At 44.3% G+C, this 11,394-nt stretch overlaps 1 protein-coding gene across 3 annotated transcripts in view; it reads right to left on the reverse strand.

The window, feature by feature from the left end:
* Positions 1-3,730, reverse strand: part of CDH8 (cadherin 8) — a 1,003,344-nt gene extending 999,614 nt beyond the window's left edge. Inside the window, exon 1 of one of the 3 annotated variants that reach the window (XM_069217048.1) lies at positions 3,277-3,730. The gene's annotated coding sequence lies outside the window, so the exon portion shown is untranslated. Of the gene's footprint in view, positions 1-1,535; positions 2,994-3,276 lie in introns of those variants that run through there. The other 2 variants (XM_069217049.1, XM_069217050.1) reach the window with 2 other exon arrangements.
* Between the last annotated feature and the right edge of the window lie 7,664 nt (positions 3,731-11,394).

Below are 11,394 nucleotides of genomic sequence, written 5' to 3' on the forward strand. Positions count from 1 at the left end.
TGAGCACACGTCTGTAAGCGCACCTTGCATAATACAATTTCAGGCCACCTTCATGCTTAATTATCGTCACTCTGTGGCTTAAGGTTCATGATGTGTGCACCTTGCTATTTTATTTTGCTATTTATCAGTTTTGATTGATACACGATGTCTACGTGAATCCCATGTTAACATCTCTCAACAAAAGCTCCTTCATTCCAGGTCCTGCTTATGTGTCGTTCATTACTAAATAAGAGAGCCGAGTCTAAAAAATACCTGCTGAATATTTCTCAGAAATCAACATAGAGACCTTGCGTCTGCACGAAGTACACAACGCAAAAAATAAGTAATGCTTTGAAATGTTGTTGGCTATTTGTTGGCAAGATAAATTAAGAATACCTTCCTAGATAGACAACTGTATTACTTCAGCACAGATTTTACAGGCGGCACAATATTACATTGTAATACACTAGGTTCCGTAGCTACATGCTCTCTGGATGAAAGTTGTTTTTTTTTGTTACAGAATTTCTTAAATGTAGTTATTTGTTTCAAAATCTCCTAAATTAGGTTACCCTGGGTCGTTTCCGCGCAGATTTGAACCTCAGCATTGTCACAGGCAGATTCACCTCGAGTAGTAAAATATCAGCTCTATGTACGAAGCAATGCTTCGTTTGCTCACACTAAGGTCCTGGATTTGGCCTCCAGGGGCCACATGCAAAGACAATCTACAAAGAGATATAAGGATTTTTTTCAACATGTAATTATTATATATCTATATATATATAATTAATATACTGATTTTGTTGGTCATTAGATTTACAAAGGAAGCTGATTAATTGAATATTGAAATATCATTGCAGATTTCTGCTTGATCCAGATCAGGTTTTGTGAATATCATTACACTTTTGAAGTGAGGTGAGTGGATGATTGATGGGGCTGTGTGATGCCAACTAAAAAAAAAAAAACTTTTATCAATTTATCTTCCACAGCACGACGACAACCATATCCCCTTGCGCTACTGTCAATGAGGTGATGTACAATTCAGCTTTAGGTACCTGGTCTCTCCATGGGACACTCACACAATAATCAGAGGCTACCCTTCTATTAGCAAAACACCCTAACCCCTGAACCGTTTGCATTAATGTACTACCCTTTTTGGTCCCAGCTTGAAAATGCATTTTAAACCATCCTAGGCTGAATCCTGTTCCACTGAGTGAAACCTGGCAGATCCAAGCTCCCTCAGAAACTCTCAACAGTGCCAGAACACTACCTAGTACACACTGTTCAATCCTCTACAGTGCTTTGAGTTAGACACCATAATGATGACCAATTTAACGAGCCCCAATCATTAGAAATATCTTGAGAGTATGAAACACTTCTAAAATGGTGCATTTCTAACAGGAACGGCCCTTTGTGGAAAAGATGTGTTGATAGGAATTTTTTGGTAGGAAAATTGCCCAGCGTGCAGGCATCCCTGCGCCTTTGCAGTTCACACAGCAATATAGATGCAAGTAAGGTGACTTTGGCTACCTCTTTTATCAAGCAATGCCATGACATACCTTATCGCTGTCACTGGGGATTCCGGCAACCTAGGAAGTGCCTGAAGAATAATCACTGGTCTAGTTGGACCTGTAAGTCAAGGATCCCAACGCACATTTAACCTTAATTGTAGCTAGAACGGAGACGGTGTGGTTAAACAATGCGCCAAGATGATCCTTCAAATGTTTTTTATCATTTGATCACAAGGTGAGAAATGACACGTACCCATATCAATTTGTGGCAAAGTAAATCTTCCAGACAGGTTCACGCCACGTGAGAAGATGTCCTGAGATATAAATGGGTCTTAAAGACTTCGAATCGGGACGTAGGCAATTTAACTAGAATTGTGCAGCTGTTCCCACTGTGTGCTTGAAATGTCACACGAGAGCATGCTATTGCATGTTGTACAATTCATTACCCCGAAAGCATCTGCTGCTGGTGCTAAAGTGAGCTTGGTGGACGTGCAGTGTCAGATGTGCATTAGTTGCCGGCTTGGGTGAGTGTCACACCACGAGAATGTCTCTTAGCAGTTCATGTGTGCTGTGTACCTGCGACCGAGTAACACGTCTCCCAGACGTGCCAACATTCCACAGGCTGCAAACGTAAATGCCATCACAAAACGCAGTCCGCAAGGTGCTCTTTCAGCCCCATGTAACGTCCACAAAATAGGACTTTTGTTTCTATGTACACACTCAGCATCATGCAATTGTCACGCAACAGGGGGAGATTGTTCGTCAGCACAGGCGAGTTTCTCCTGGCATTTGCTATGAAGCGAGCCTCTCATTTCGCATCAGTATCCCTCCAAATGACATAGCGCCGATTCTCGAGCGGCTAAGCTCAAGCTGACCCCCGTGTTCGATAATTCAGCACACACTGTGCGTCTGTGGAGGTGGCACCGTCCAGCGAGGAGCTCGGCTGACAGCCCCGCTCACCCATATGTGCAGCGGGTCCTCCCCCCTCCCCACCCACAGATCCGTGATCGGAGCATGAGAGCCTGGCAGGTGGATGCTCACGAACAACCGGCTTTGTGGGTGGAACGCCGTCCCAGGCTTGGCGTGGAAATCAGGCGGCTAACAGCCGTGAGATAACGGCATTTCTCCCTTTGCAAGTTTCACATGGGCGCATTTCCTATTCAGTCAATTAGAGAAGCAACTTCTGTGAAAAGGCTCGCTCCGTGCCAAGCCGGGGACTTAGGAGCTCTTATCCGCTGCTTTACTGCAATCACAGCTCCGGGCTCCTCCGCAGTCCAAGCCCCCGCGCACTTACTTTCTTCTCCGAGTACCCTGTCAGGCAGCAGGTATAAATCATACAGGTTTTTTGTTTTCGCCTGGAGATCGCTGTCTTCCTTCCCGCGGACCTCTTACTCCCTCCAGTGATTTACATAGCCGGCTTGTGGGGGATTTGTGTTCTCAGCATGAGAACTGCAATCCGTTTCGGTGCATGAGCGCCTGTGTGCATCTCTTCACCACGATGATGTCGTTGTCAGACTTATTGTTCTAAATAGAAAAACTCGGGGCATGGGTTACCCACTGCAGGGCACCCACACCTGGGCACACAACTCATACTCCCCACACACCCCCAACCACTCCAGCCGCAAGAGCGGCACGCGTTCCCTACCACAGCCAGAAATTCCCTGAAATAATCAATTGTCAATACAACCATCAATCACCCACCCCTCCCGGCCCCGTCTAAAGAAATCCGGGGATCAACCACTCCAGCGCAGACAATACATAGAGCAAATCCTTTGGAAAGCGTACTTACTCCGCCAGTGATCGCCTCTGCAAGGTCGGCAGCGCCTCTGGAAGCAGCCAGTAACAAATGGTTTCAGAAGGCGCACTTCACACAGATGCGCATATTGCAAAGCCCTTGAGGTTGCACTGTGTGCATGCCTTCCGACGCGGACGGAGCAGGTGCCACGGCCCGCGCGCGCAGGTCCCTCCGCCGCGAGACCAAAGTGCTGCTAGGAAAACATCTCCCTTGCTGCGTGCGGGGAGTCAGGCGCGCATCTCCGGCAAAGGGCGATATTCCACAGAAATCCACTCATTCAGTGTGCGAGCGACTCCGGCGTGCCTGCCTGCTAAATGTAACTGTGAAGTGATGTGTAAAAGTGAGCTCAGAGCCTCCCCTGACAGCTCTTATTGGGCTGATCTCAGAGGCAGGTCTGTAGCTTTGAAATTCATAAGCAGTTTTTTTCATCAAGTAAGCACACAGGGGTGTAGGTGAAACCTGGAACAGAACCATGGGAGCTTGATGGAAGTGGCAATGATTAATACTTTGGGACATTTCAATTGATTTAATATTTCTTACATGGAAATTAATATCTCTATACACACACACACACACACACATATATTTATATATATATATATATATATATATATATATATATATATATATATATATATATATACACACACACACACACATATATATATATATACATATATATTTATGTAGATAGATATATGAACATAATGGTTTCAAAGTCTTTAGCCGGTATTGAAATGTCATTATGGCTTCAGTGAAAACCCTTAATTACATGGCGGCGAGATTTCATTCCTCTCGTCCACAAAAATCAACCATATTTCCAAGGATTAAGCAGTGACTTTATACTGTGGGTGAACACAGATTATAAAAGTAGTTCCACCGTTAAATTACCCCCTCCCCGACAAACATTCTATAGTCATTCATCTAATGTTTACATTTTATTACACACGTCTGACTTCTTAAAAATATAATTGCTTTATATGAATAACTACTAGTTAAACTCGTTTATCCCTCCTAACGTCCTAGCTCTCTTTTGCCCGTCAGATGCAAGGTAAGTGGTGACGGGACACACTAGAGACCGGGGCAGTCAGTCCCAGGGCTGGTGATCGTGGTTTCACCATAGAGTGTCATATGTCAGATCTGCCGCGGAGGGAAATAGCCAGTCTCATGCCAGGTCAGTGGTTCTGAAGCAGAGCCGGCATGGACGGTCCACGAGGCTGGAGATTACACACACGCGGTGTGTCATTAAACCTGGGAAGGAGTCAGTCGCACGGCGGGGAGGCAGTGCTGGGTAACAGTCAATCACGGGACAGTTCAGTGAGGCTGGAGAAGAAACAGTCCCATGGAGCGTCCACGGGGCTGGAGATTACTAACGTGTTGTGTCTTTAAGCCTGGGATAGAGTCAGTCACACAGCAGGCAGTGCTGGGTAACAGTCAATCACGGGACAGATCTGGCAAGTCGGCTAATCGGAGTGAGAGTCAGGGGCATTCATATGGCAGGCCAGTCACCTGCACAGCCGCTGGGGGTGGGAGAGAGCAGTAAATAGCGCGGCAGGTCAGTAGTGCTGAGGTAGAGCCAGTCTTATGGCAGGCCAATAGAGCTGGGGCAGAGTCACAAGCAGGCAGTTCAGTAGGGTTGGGCAGAGCTAGTCACATGCCGTGTTAGTGTAGCTGGATCAGAGTCAGTCACAATGCAGCCATATACGTGGATAAAGTTATTCACATGCAAGGTCAGTACTACTGATCCAAAGGAAGTTGCCTGCTATGTGGCTAGGTTTTAGGAAAATCACTTTACGTGCAAGGTGATTGGTACTGAGGTGGAGTTAGTCATTTGGGCAGCAGGTAGGGTAGAGTCAGAGCATGTCACCGCAGGTCAGAGGGGCTGGGGCTGTGCAAGCTGCATGGCAGGTCAGTATGGCTAGCGAAAAACACTTGTATATCAGGCTAAGGGGAACACGGGTACTCATTCACCAGCCAGAGCTGGAGTACCGGGGCAGAGCCAATATCATTCCAATCCAAGGAGGGGAGACAGAAACTGTTACATAGAAGAGTAATAGGGTTGGGGCAGTGAGTCACATGCATACCAGACTAGCATGAATGGGACAGTGCCAGTCACAAATCAAATCAATAGGGTAGGAGCAGAGAAGCTGCAAGCCTGGCCCGGTGGCCTGGGAAAGAGAAATAATATCTGGAGCCGGTAGGGCTGGGGCAGAGTTAATGCTATACGAGGTAGGGGCTAATTAGTCACCAGATAGGCCGCAAGGTAGGTGTGCCATGCCTGGTCAGTGGGACTGGGCAAAGCCTAACACATGGCAGTCCAGAAGAGCTGGTCTTGAGCCAATCACAAGATGGCTGCTGGGCTGGAGCAAACTAGGTGGATGGCAGGACAGCAGGGATAGGTCAAAGAAGGACATAAATAAAAAAAACTACGTTAAGATTTTTCCCACTAGGTTTGAGTCCTGTGCAAGTGCAGGACGGAGGTCTGATTCCCCTGACTCAACATTTCAAAGTACTTTATTTACATTACGGGTACACGTACAAAAAAGGTCAAATAAAATGTTTCTTTTGCAGTTGACTGGCACTCAAAACAACATACTAGAGTCAATAGTTTATTTTTAGTTTCATTAAATTAAATTTTTGATTTTTTCGCCTTATATTATTGCTCACTAATCACAATGTTTCTGCTGTCACAACAGCCTCACTCGCTGCCGCGAGTCATGCACCCGGTCAGCGGGGCTGGGGTAGAGGGTATCACATGGCAGGCCTGTGAGGCTGGGGAAGAGCCATTCACAGAAATGGTCGTTAATGCGTGTACACAGAATAACTTGTGGCACGGCACTGGGACAAGGGAAGAAGCAGTCCTATGGCAGGTCAGCAGGGCTGGGGAGGGAGAGCAATAAAGCAGGTCCATGGAGCTGGAGTAGAACTAGTCACGTGATATGTCGCTAGGTCACTAGTGTTGTCATAGAGCCAATCACAGAGCATCTTGACAGTGATGGATAGCAACCAATCATATGGCAGATCAGCAGAGCAGGGGCAGGCTCATTGGTAATCATGTGGCGATTCATTAGAGACTAAGTGTAAGGCAAACCAATAGGGCTGGTGCAGTGAGTAAGATGAATGGCAAACTAGTATGACTTTGGTAGTGCCAGTCTCATGCCAAGTCGGTAGAGCAGAAGATGAGCAAGTAACATGCCAGGCCAGTTTGTCTGAGAGAGAGAAAGATTCATGTGAAGTCATGGGGGCTGGGGCAGCGTCAGTGACATTTCAAACAAGCTGAGAAGGGATGAGTTTGCCACCTGGATGGCAGAAAGACAGGAGCAGTACTTGAGCTGTACCAAGTCAGTGGACTTAGGCAGAGTAAGTCACATGGTAAGCCCAAAAAGCTGACGCAGACCAAATCACACAGCATGCCAGTGGGGCTGCAGTAATCCAGTTCCATGCAAGGTCAGTGTGGCTGGGCAGAGTCTCCCACATGGCAGGCCAGTTTGACTGGATTAGATTCAAATGCATGAAGATCAGTGGAGCGTGGCCTTAGCCAGTTGTGCACCAGGACAGGGTGGCTGAAGCAGAATCTGTCATTTGCAAGGCATCAGGGGTGATTTTGCAGCCAGTTAAGTGCCCCATCACTAGAACAGAGAAAGCCATTCAAATGTCTACTATGTTAGACTGGGTCAGAGACAGTTTCATGTATTAACATTGGGATATTGTTAGAGTCAGTCTCACAAAGAACAATAGGGCTGGGATAGAGTTAGTCACATGTCAGGTCACAGACGCTGAGGCAGAGCCTGTTTGTTGACAGGACAAGTCAGGAGCAGAGCCAGTAGCATGACATGCCATTGTAGGTCATCGCCAGCAAGTTTGGGAAAGAGTCAGGTTAGTACATCTGGATTTTGGTCAGGTGCTTACAGAGCAGTGCTGTGCCGGGATACAGTCAGTTTCAGGTCCATGAAATAGGCAGATCTTCTCACATGGCCGATCAGCAAGGCAAAAGCAGAGGAAGTCACATGGCAGATTAGTTGGTCTGGCGCAACGCCAATCTCACAGAGGTTCAGTCGGCTGGGGCAGAACTAATTCAATGATTAGCCAGTTGGACTGGGGCAGAGCAAAACACATTCTATGTTAGTTGGGTTTGGGTTACGCCAAGTGCAAGACTGGTCAGTGTAATTTGGCAAGAATCAGTTGCATACTAGGTAAATCAGTTAGGGAAAGTGTGAGCCTTTTCACAACCGTTTAACACTAGTTAGTGCAAATCATATTCCAGGTAGTATGCTAGTTCATTGGGACTGCACCAGAGCCAACAGAAGACCATCAGTACACAACAATGCAAGTCATGTGCAAGGTCAGAAGAGTTGTGCAATATCAAGCTGCATGGCAGTTAAGTAGGCTTGGTGCAGAGACACAGTAGATGAGCAGGACAGAAGCAGAAACAGTCATATGTCAGGGCAGCTGGGCATTTTCAAGGCAAGTCATAGTTCAGGCAAGGTGGACTGGGTCAGAGTGATTTTCATGCTAGCACATTGGGGTTGTGTTAGACGGTCACATGCTAGGTCACTAAGGCTTGGAGAAAGTCAGATACCTGGCAGCCCAGAAGGCATGGAAGCCATTATTTGCTTAATGGCTTTATAGACCTGAAACACAGCTAGAAGGAAGTTGTGGGTCCTGAGATATAGACACGTGCAAGGAAAGCCAGTAGTGCTGAAGCAAAGGAAGCCACATTTCAGCTCACTGGAACTAGTGAGATTATGAACAAGTAGAGTTGGGGTTAGCCAGTCAAACTATGTGACTATTGGGCTGGCATGGAGCTGGTGATAGGCTTGTTCAGTTTGGCCTGGCTATTGATAGTTGAGTGACTTGCAAACAGATCTGTGGAATATATAGTTTCTTTCCAACTCAGTGTCACGGGGACAGATGCAATTACATGCCAGAAGAGTGTTGCTGACATTTAAGTATACAAAAGGTGATGGGTGGAAAGCTGAATTAATCTCAGTCATTGGTAAATACTAGGGCCGCATCCCATTCCATTGTTATTTTGCAGACCATTTCACCTCAGTTTGGACCCAGATGTATGTAGATCAATCTTGACCCTGCTCCAATGGGAACAGTCCAGACTGAACTGCCAGGCTGGATCCAAAATGAGGTGGCATGGTGGTTGAAAAAAGATGGATTGGGATGCGACCCAAGCAATTGCAAGTGGCTAATATTAATGTAAAAATTCCATCCATCACCTTTTTGTTGTTGCAGAAGGATGTCACTGAGGCAAGGCCATCCTTAAATTAAGGAAGTGGGTCAGGTTAAAGCAATTTGAATGTGACATCAGTGGAATTGTGACAACCATTCCTGTGGAACTGGGGCATCACCATTCACGCAGCAGGATTTTGAGTTGGTTGAAGTCAATCACATTGCAGCCAGAATGACTAGGAAGGAGCCAGTTCCATGTAGTCAAGTAGGGCTGCGAAAGAGCTATGTCCACGAGGGTTGTACTTTTTAACGTTATAAGGGTGGTAGCCCACAAGGCTAGTGCAGAGCAAGTCATGCCATTTAAGGGGCTGTGAGACATTCAGTCAATCATTTTGTAGTCATTGGGATTTCTGTCCAACAAAATTGCATTAAAGGTCAGTTGGGCTCACCAAGGATGATTTCATGACAGGTCATCAGAACAGAGTATACGTTAGGCACTTAGGTCCATATTTATACTTTTTTAGAGCCTCATTTGCATCATTTTTTGATGCGAAAGCCGCACAAACGTACAAAATCTAATTGTAATTTGTACGTTTGCGCCACTTTTGAGTCAAAAAATGACACAAATGCGGTGCTAAAAAAGTATAAATATGGGGGCCTTAGTACAATAGTAGGGCTCAGTAAGATTGGTCAGTGGGAATCAGGCTGAATAGGTAGATCATTTTGAGGTGGTAGTTATTATACCAATACCCAAATAAAAGGTGCTGTCACACTTTCCAAAGCCTATGACTTTCCCTGGAGATACATTTTGTTGACATTTTACAGTGCCATATAAAGGTCTGTGCTATACAATGAAAAACGCCGCGGACACTACGTTGGTGTTGCACTAAATAAATAGTGTATCAAAGAGAATATATGAAAAGTGGAAGCCTTCAGACTGGAGTAAACATACAACCCAACTATCATATTGTGTTAATACTTTCACGAGCCAACACATGTGTAGAAACATTTATGCTATGCATAGGTGAGTTATATTTTCAACACATTTTATTGACGCGTGTAATTTGTTTAAGGACATTTTGAGAGACGAATTTAAGTTATTCTCTTCTGAATTCACAAAGTTTGCTGTAAAAAAATGTTTTTATGGGTTCGACTGTGTCATCACAATTTTCCTAAGCAGAAAGAAAGATGAAAATTAGTCACCAATCAAAAAATAATGATGAGGCTATGAGAGCATATTTTTTTCACAAACACGTCTACTCCTGAATGTTGATGAATATTATTGATATACTTAACCTTATATGTTTAGGTCATTTGGAAAAGTTCAATAAGAGCTCCCATTTCTGAGTATTCCTTTGGTCACCACATAATCCATGCTAACATCACCACATTTGATTGAGTACCATTTATGACATAAGTAATCTAAGTGGAAATTGGAAAGTATACTTGCCTCTGTCCTGGTGATGAAAAGATTAAGCAATCCGAGAGTCAAATCATTTATGAAACTAAAATGAGAGGTTACTGAAACTGGATTTTTTTCACAAGTAGTATGCACAATTCTTGCCAGAATTACAGGTGTCGCCGAATTTTATTTTGCTGGTCAAATGTGAGAGCATTTTAATCAACTTATGCGCAAAAACGTTCAAGACAACAGCGTTTTGTACCTAGTTTCTAAAGTCATACAGTGAGTGCTGCTGGGGCAACAGGCGAGGCTGCAGCAAACATCCAGTTTGAGAGTTTCTTTGAGAATTGTTTTTATCAAACCAAGTCTTCCTCAAGTGAAAATTACATAAGCAATGTAAGTGTAGTAAATAAAATAAATTTGGCAAAATTAGCAAGATTAAGCTAAGAGTCGTGGCCTTCTTATAAAACTGTTTCTAATCTTACACAGAAGTTCAAGGTATCAGAGTGACTACGGAAGAATAGATATCTTGGTTTAGCAAGTGTATGGAATTGTTTAATTTTCCCTAAGTGACGTTCACAGATTGTCAGATGTATATTGCACTTTATCTTCATAAATAAAGGAATTGGCTCGCCAAACCGCATAACGATAATGATGGATAATGTGGACAAAAAACAAATAAAGTGCAAGCTGGACTCTCTGCTGTTAATATGGGAAAATATTCAGTATGAAATAGTGTCTTCCATACTTCATGCCTCTTTTATCATTTCAGTTCCAATCAAGCAGAGAGGGTCATCTCAAATGCAAGGATGAATTACAAACATGTTGACAAAATGGAATTTGACTGACAGCCTCAAAAGTTCTACCAAGGCAATAATAATTCCACAGTTCGAAGCTCTATTGTACCAATTTTATGTCTGCGGGTTAATTGTAATAGTATATATTTACTCTAATCTAATATTTAACTCATAATAAATGCATTTGCAATTCTGGCATATCGGACCTTGCTATTAATATCAAACAAATACTTTCTCAGTTATAATTTTCCTGATTGGATGAATACATTTTGGAACTCATTCAAAGTTTACGTTTACTCTTCGCAAAGTGATCTGCGCTCAACAGACAGTGACACTATTGCCATCACCTACTTCTGTTATGTCACCTTGATTGTGAAAGAGACTATTCTTACAGCCCAAGAAGGGGCCTGCCATTTTCCTTTCACATTCGCTGGAGAGTCCTGACCTTGGTCAAGTCATGCATACAGTATTGCTGAGCGAACGTCTACGTTTTAAATCAAGAGCTCTCATCATTCAAGTAGGACATTATACAAGGTTGTTCAGTTCGCAGTCACGGGCAGCAAAGCACTGGCTAAGCCAATTCTGAGATTTATGGAGGCACTGGTACATTACTATTACTTTACGCTTGCCTCATAGCGAGTGGCATATGCAGTCCGAAAGCAAAAACGTGTTAGGAAGAAAATGTGTGTGTACACATATGGCACTAAACGAGGAAAGTGCATGCTTTGGGGG

This window comes from Pleurodeles waltl, chromosome 12, assembly GCF_031143425.1.
Source record: "Pleurodeles waltl isolate 20211129_DDA chromosome 12, aPleWal1.hap1.20221129, whole genome shotgun sequence".
Lineage (NCBI taxonomy): Eukaryota > Metazoa > Chordata > Amphibia > Caudata > Salamandridae > Pleurodeles > Pleurodeles waltl.